The sequence below is a fragment of the Anolis carolinensis genome, chromosome 5 (assembly GCF_035594765.1).
Source record: "Anolis carolinensis isolate JA03-04 chromosome 5, rAnoCar3.1.pri, whole genome shotgun sequence".
Lineage (NCBI taxonomy): Eukaryota > Metazoa > Chordata > Lepidosauria > Squamata > Dactyloidae > Anolis > Anolis carolinensis.
The window spans coordinates 130475434-130482876 of NC_085845.1; positions in this window are offsets into that span (position 1 = coordinate 130475434).

A 7443-nucleotide genomic window follows, 5' to 3' on the forward strand; every position below is an offset into this window, starting at 1 on the left:
CAAAGTCAATGAAACAAGGTTTTAGTCCACCAGGTACAAGATACTTGAGAATCTTGAAGCAAGGGTCCATGAAAATCAAACACAAGAATAAACTTCAACAAGGTATCAAAATTAGTCCAAGGAACAGTATCAAAACAGGAACAAAGAACAGGATCTTTGACTAGAACAAGGAATCCAATGCTTTCAGGAACAATGACTTGATGATCCAAAATCCCTAGGAGCAAGAACAAGAACTGGAACAAAACTCAAGATACAAGGCTACAGGAAAGTCCACAGTAACATAAAACAAGATTCCATGAAGCATGAAACAAGAGTCCATGAAACAGGAACAACACTCTCGTTGAGCAAAGTTACCACCTCAGAAATCTCTCTCAGAAGCAGCTCATCTTAAAGCTAGAATCAAGGCCTCTTTCCATGGGAAGTTTGCTCAAAACCCTTTCTCATTAGCAACTGTCTACTCCTTCTCAAAACCTCCCTTTCTTGTCTCTGTTGACATATTGCTCTCTTTCTGTCAACCTTATTACTCTTATCACAACTGGAATGCCCATCTACCAAGGGATAACTCGACCTTGACTCTCCCAAGGAATGGGGTTCAAGCTGCCTACTTGAAACCATTGTATGCCTGCTCCCAGAATCCTCAGGAACAGCAAACTCATCTAACTCTGGCTGTCCAGTAGGCTTGCTCAAATAATTCGTTTTCCCCGTTTACCGTTATTGATTCGTTTTTTTCCATTGTTTTGAAGCAATATCGAACCTTGGTTGTCCACACGTCTGGATATCGCAGTTTCGAATCGCGAGAGGCCGTTTTTTCTTATTTCTTCGTTTTTTTCGAAAAGAAAAAAAAGCTTTTGCAAAGCACCCAAACTCCTTTCCTTTTGCCCCTCAGCCAATGGGAGGCTCAGCCAATGGGAGGGGGCGAGGGGGAAGGAGGCCGAGGAGGAGGAGGAAGACGGAGGGGGGAAATGGCCGCCGCCGCCGCCTCGCCTCAGCTCAGTGCATTAATTAATTGGGCCTTAATGAGCCCCCTTCCAAGCCAAACCCACCAGAGAAACACCCTCAATGCAAACCTTGCAACGTCCTTCTCTCCTTCTTGGACACAAAGGCAAAGGGAGGAGGCACTTCGGGTTCCCAAGCGACCTGAAAAGAGCCATAGAGAAAGGGAGAGCCAGTGCGCATGCTCCACCCTCCAAGGCACACAAGGGGGAGTTCGCATGGGAGCCGGAAGTGTTGGGGCCTCCGTCCCTCCCTTGCTTTTCCTCTTTGGTCTCCCTATCTTGAACACAGAACACGCATGAAAAAAAACACACCATAATTTCACAATATATAGTTTAAATAACAACAGGAAGAGGAAGGAAGAGGCCCGGGATGCGAGGGGGTGTGGGCCAGGCCCGTCCTCGGCTGCTCCCAGGGGCCCAGATTCGCACCCTCCCTCCCCCCAATACAGGTCTCCATTCCATACTACGCTACATGAACTTGAATGGATACTGTGGTTGTGTTGTCGAAAGCTTTCATGGCCGGGATCACACTGTTGTGGTATGTATTCCGGGCTCTATGGCCATGTGCCAGAAGCATTCTCTCCTGACGTTTCACCCACATCTGTGGCAGACATAGAGGTTTTGACGTCTGTGCGAAGCTAGGCAAGTGGGGTTTATATATCTGTGGAAGGTCCAGGGTGGGAGAAAGAACTCTTGTCTGTGGGAGGCAAGTGTGAATGTTGCAATTGGTCACCTTGATTAGCATTGAATAGCCTTGCAGCTTCAAAGCCTGGCTGCTTCCTACCTGGGGGAATCCTTTGTTGGGAGGTATTAGCTGGCCCTGATTGTTTCCTGTCTGGAATTCCCATTTTCTGGGTGTTTCTGGGAAGGTAATGGCACTCCATGTAGTCATGCCGGCCACATGACCTTGGAGGTGTCTATGGACAACACTGGCTCTTGGGCTTAGAAATGGAGATGAGCACCAACCCCCAGAGTCAGACATGACTGAACTTAACGTCAAGGGATACCTTTACCTTTACCTACACACACACACACACACACACACACACACAAGCAGGGACTATATATATATATATACACAATATATATCACACACACACCAATTTAACAAAGTTTCAGCCACAAAAACAAAGTTTCTGAAGTAGAACAATGACTTTCACAGTAAAGACAACCCAATTTAACAGGAAATAAGACTTTCAAACCAGGAACAGATTACTGCAATTATTAAAAAAAGGTTTATTATAAAAGCTATGAAAATTTGCCAAAAATCAGAGGATAAGGGAAACGTTCCACATTTTGGTGAGCTATCAGTGTTAAATGTGTTCTACCACTGTACCAAGTTTGAAGAAGATCACTCAAAAAATGAGGGCGGGAGAGCCCCCTAAGTCCCCCCCCCTTCGGGCTGTTTTTGGGCCACCGCGCATGCGCGTCCGCCATTAACGAATTAATTTAGAAAATAACGAATTTTCATTAATTTCGAAAAATTTTGGGGGCCAAATTCGTTATTAGCAACAAAAACGAAAAAACTGCCCCCTCTAGTATTGAAACGAGTTTAGAATCAAATTTTTCATGGATCGATCAAGCCTACTGTCCAGGAACAGCAGCCTTATCTGGCTGCATGGGAATCCTAGGCCCCAACCCAGATTCATCTGACAGATCAGGTGCAGGTAGAATCACAGGCTGAACAGGCCCAACCCAAGGCTCACCTGACAGCTCAGGTGCAGGCTGGGCTACAACAGTTATGGGACCCTTTTAGAATAAAAGACTGAAAACCTTGTAAAACTACAGCTCCCATGATTCCATAGCATTAATCCATGGCAGTGCCTGTAATGGAAATGTTGCAACATGTGTGTATCTATATCTTTCCCAACTTCCCAATGTCTTGGAATGAATCTCTCACCATCATTGGAGTTGTATCCTAGAACATCTGAAGGGCATCAGGAGAAGAAAAGCCAGTCTGTGTCTTCTTGACCAGGGCTATCTCTATCATTGGATAGAATGAAGAATGGCTAGCACTGAATGCTATGCACCTTGACTTGATATGGGCAGTGCCTTTCACTACTTTGTATGATGAAAGGAAACATCTTGGATATGTCCTGTTCTTTACAATCAAGTCAACAAAGGCGTATCTAGAACAGTGGTTCTCAACCTGTGGGCCGTGGCCCAGCAGTGGGCCATGAGAATGAAAATCTGGTCCACAAACCTCCTTCCTCTTTATTTATTTATTTTATTTATTTTATTTCTGCTTCTTTCCACAGAACTGACCATTGCATTTGGGTAGACCACATCAGCTCTAGATTATTAATATGGTTTTCTGTGGGCAAGCAGATGGTGACTATTGGATGGCATATGTTCTGTATCAGAAATTAGAGCTGATGTGGTCTTTCCAATGTAATTTTCTTAATCAGCACCCCAAATAACCAAACCGAATCTAAAATTGACCAAAAACTGATTTGTAACCCTTTTGGTACTAATGTTGAAGAGTGGTCCCTGGTCAAAGTGGGCCCTGGTCAAAAAAAGGTTGGGAACCACTGATCTACAGTATGTATGCTCATTTATTTGGTTTTATTATAACTGTAAGTTTTCTCAATTTTAAAAAAAAATTAGGTGCCTAACAACTGGAAAAATTGTACGTGCTTTGTTGCCTTCTTGAAAGTTGTGAGTCTTGGGCTACATAGCTAAGTCTCTAAAACCAGTCAACTATAAATAAGACCTTAATCTATTGGGAAATTTTTTAAGGATGTAGGAATTATTAGTAATGTCTCTTGCAGTCCCTTCAGCTTTGGAGAGCGGTATGACTTCAACATCCTAGTATGGACAAATGGAGAAAAAAACAGATTTTGTTGATTCTTGTAATAATTGCCTGGGCAGCTTTTATAGAAAATCACACCAAAACAAAATTTTTATAATAGGGTAAAACCTAATTCTAAAACAAACTGATGTTCAAACATAATTTTCAGTCCCTCATAGAAAGTCCTAATAAAACGCCAAATGTACTAGCTCTAATTTTAATGAACACTTTTAATGAAATTTTAGTTTATTAGCTGGAGATGGAGGGAGGTTATTTAATAGGCCTTAGTGGCTAGGGTGAGAGTTCCTTCTGTCTGAGCAATTTAAATCTCATATCAGACTTCTCTCGTTCAAAAGAAAAAGCATTGCCATGAGGGATGCCCAATGATATGAATCAAGTTCACCACTATTAAATATGTGCCCTCCAAAGGGGAAAAGTACACACGCATCAGGATGCAAAAAGAGCAAAGAATGAGCATATATTTTTTTACAAACGGATCTGCATTGCGGTTTCTTCCAGTGAGAGAAGAGCAAATCAAATATTTCCTATCCTCCTCCACCCTCCCAAATGGCAATATTATTGTCAAGCTGAGTTAAATGTTAAGATAAGCACTAAAAGAAAAACGTCCAGTGGTGGTTATCTATTTGAAGAATGGTGAGATCCAACAAATCAGGAGAGGGGCAAACTCCATTCCCCAATTCCGCAGCATTTCTCATTTTACCCTAGAATTGGTTCCAGAAACCCGAGAAGCTCACAGAAATGATTTTCAGGAGCTGCAGGGGGTTAAAGATAGAACTCGCATGGTGCTGGACTAAGACATAAGTTGGGTGTTCAAATTCATGGAAATCCAATGGGTGACCTTAGGCAACTCACACTCTGAACCACAGAGGACTGTGCCCACCTCCAAACAAATCTTGCCAAGAAAACCTCATGATAGGGTCCTCTTAGGGCCGCTATAACTAGGAAGTGACTTGAAGGCACACAACAAAACGAGGTTGGAGAAAGGGGGAAGACAGGTCCTTTATGTGATTTTGGAATATTGGATTTACCCATAATGAGATCTAAAAACTTGTTCAGCATCATCCCTGCCTTAGATTTTTTTTCTTTTACTGTGAAATTTTGACACTCAGCTTTAGTCCTAGCAATGAATTTCCGAGCACAACCTGATGAAGGCGATTCCATGCAAAATCAATCTACTTCTATCCGCTGACATTTTGTCCTGTTTTTTCAAGTTCGTTGAAATGTACAGGTTTATAGTGACTCTAAGGCAGACCTATCATGAGATTTACTTGGCCAGTTTTTTTTTCCAGGAGTGGTTTGCTTCTCAGATTGAGAAAGAAAATATGACTTTTCAAGATCCTTCAGTGGGTTTCCACCACTGAGCAGAAATTCAAATTCTGATCTCCTGGAATCCGACTTTCAAAACCACTACATCACACAAGTGCTCTGCTACTGATCCTACAGTAACTTTAATTGTGATGTGAAGACAGTAGACCAATATTTCAAAACACACACACATGTACAAGCTAATTCTGTAAATTGCACACTAAGGTTTCCCAGATGACAATATTCCAAATCTATTATTACACTTTGCTATTCTCTGAAGGCCTGATCCCAGTACCAGGTTTTTACTTTCCTTCTAAATGTTAGGAGGGAGGGGACTGATCTAATGTCACTGGGAAGGGAGTTCTACAGCCGAGGGGCCACCACTGAGAAGGCCCGTCTCTCATCCCCACCAGTCGCACTTACTAAATGGGCAGAATTGAGAGCAGGGCCTCCCCAGATGATCTTAATCTTCGAGATGGTTCATAAGGGAAGATATATTCAGACAGGTAAGCTTTAAACTTTACCATTTATTTATGCTTCTGAAATATTAACTGTGAATTTTAACTTATTCCTCTTCCTTGTCATGTTTTAGTATTTTATGCTGTTGAATCCAGTGAAAGAAGAAGAGTGGAATGCTAATCATACCAAAAGGCTTTTTCAGATTATTCATGAAACACTGGTAGCTGTTCTCAAGGGATAGGAGAGTCAAATGATGCTTTTTACAATGGTGCATGATAGAGTACAGAATGGAGAAAATATCAGAAGTCAGCCGGACTACCTTATATGCAAATGAATGCCCCTTTTGCTCCCAAAAGGATTTGTTTCACTGAAGCTAACTTTGTCAGCAGACCTGAAGAAGTTAATGCTTAAAAAAACAGTTGGTTCGTTATTCATTCCGGGGTCCAACATTACAGTCATTATTTGGTAAAATAGAAGCCCTCAGTGGTGCAGTGGGTTAAACCTTTGTGCCGGCAGAACTGATGACTAGAAGTTGCTGACCAGAAGGTTGACGGTTCAAATCCAACTCAGGGAGAGCATGGATGAGCTCCCTCTATCAGCTCCAGCTCCATGCGGGGACATGAGAGAAGTCTCCTACAAGGATGGTAAAAACATCAAAACATCTGGGCGTTCCCTGGGCAATGTCTTTCCAGATGGCCAATTCTCTCACACCAGAAGCGACTTGCAGTTTCTCAAGTCGCTCCTGACACACAAAAATACCCCTGGTAAAATAATTATGCTCTCTGATTCCTCCAAAGTAACTGAAACACTCACTTTTAATTATTTTTAAAAGTAAATTTGATGGCTTCTGATACTAATTCCATGTGCCTCTCATCCACCTCCTCGTTGCTTCAAACCCCACAATACAGCATGAGACAAAGTACATGAAGCATGCCATTTTTCACCTTAGTAACTATGAAAGTAATGTAAGAGCTATTAATAAGCTGCAAAAAGGTATGATGCTGTTTTGAGAAAAGCAGAAAATTCTGGGATTTCATGCTTCTTTAGAGTTCTCTCTTTGTTTAGTCTAGTGGTTTCCAACATTTTTTTTTTTTTTAACCAGGGCCCACTTTGATCAGAGCCCACTTTGACTAGGGACCACTCTCCAACATTAGTACCAAAAGGGTTACGAATCAGGTTTTGTTCAACTTTAGATTCAGTTTGGTTATTTGGGGTGCTGATTCAGAAAATTGCATTGGATAGACTGCATCAGCTCTAGTTTCTGATACAGAATATATGCCATCCACTAGTTGCCATCTGCTTGCTCACAGAAAACCATATTTAATCATCTAGAACTGATGTGGTCTATTCAATGCAATGGTTAACTTTATGGAAAGGAGCGGAAATAAAATAATAAAGAGGAAGAAGGTTCGTGGACCAGATTTTCATTCTCACGGTCCACTGCTGAGCCGTGGCTCACAGGTTGAGAACCACCATTTCAGTCAGAGAAGGTGATAATTAATTTCTTTTATATGAATTAGTACTAAATGTTACTTTGATCAAGAAAGGAGCCATCCCGTTCTCTGAGCAGGCCAGTGAAAAGAATTTTTGAATGTCTGGGCAGGAAAATGGCAGAATGGATCTCCTCATAATGACCCCTGACTCACCCATGGGTCAAATCAAAATTAATAATTTTGGCCCCAAAACCTGCCCATGACTTATATATGAGGTTAACATATATGCAAGTATATACAGCAAGAAAAGACACTAACAAAAAGCATAGTACAGTTTCCATCATCCCTCACCATCAGCTATGCTGTCTAAGGAAAATGGGAGCTACAATCCAGCAACATTTGTTGCAAGGCTATTTTCTCTTTGCTTTTATAAACATTC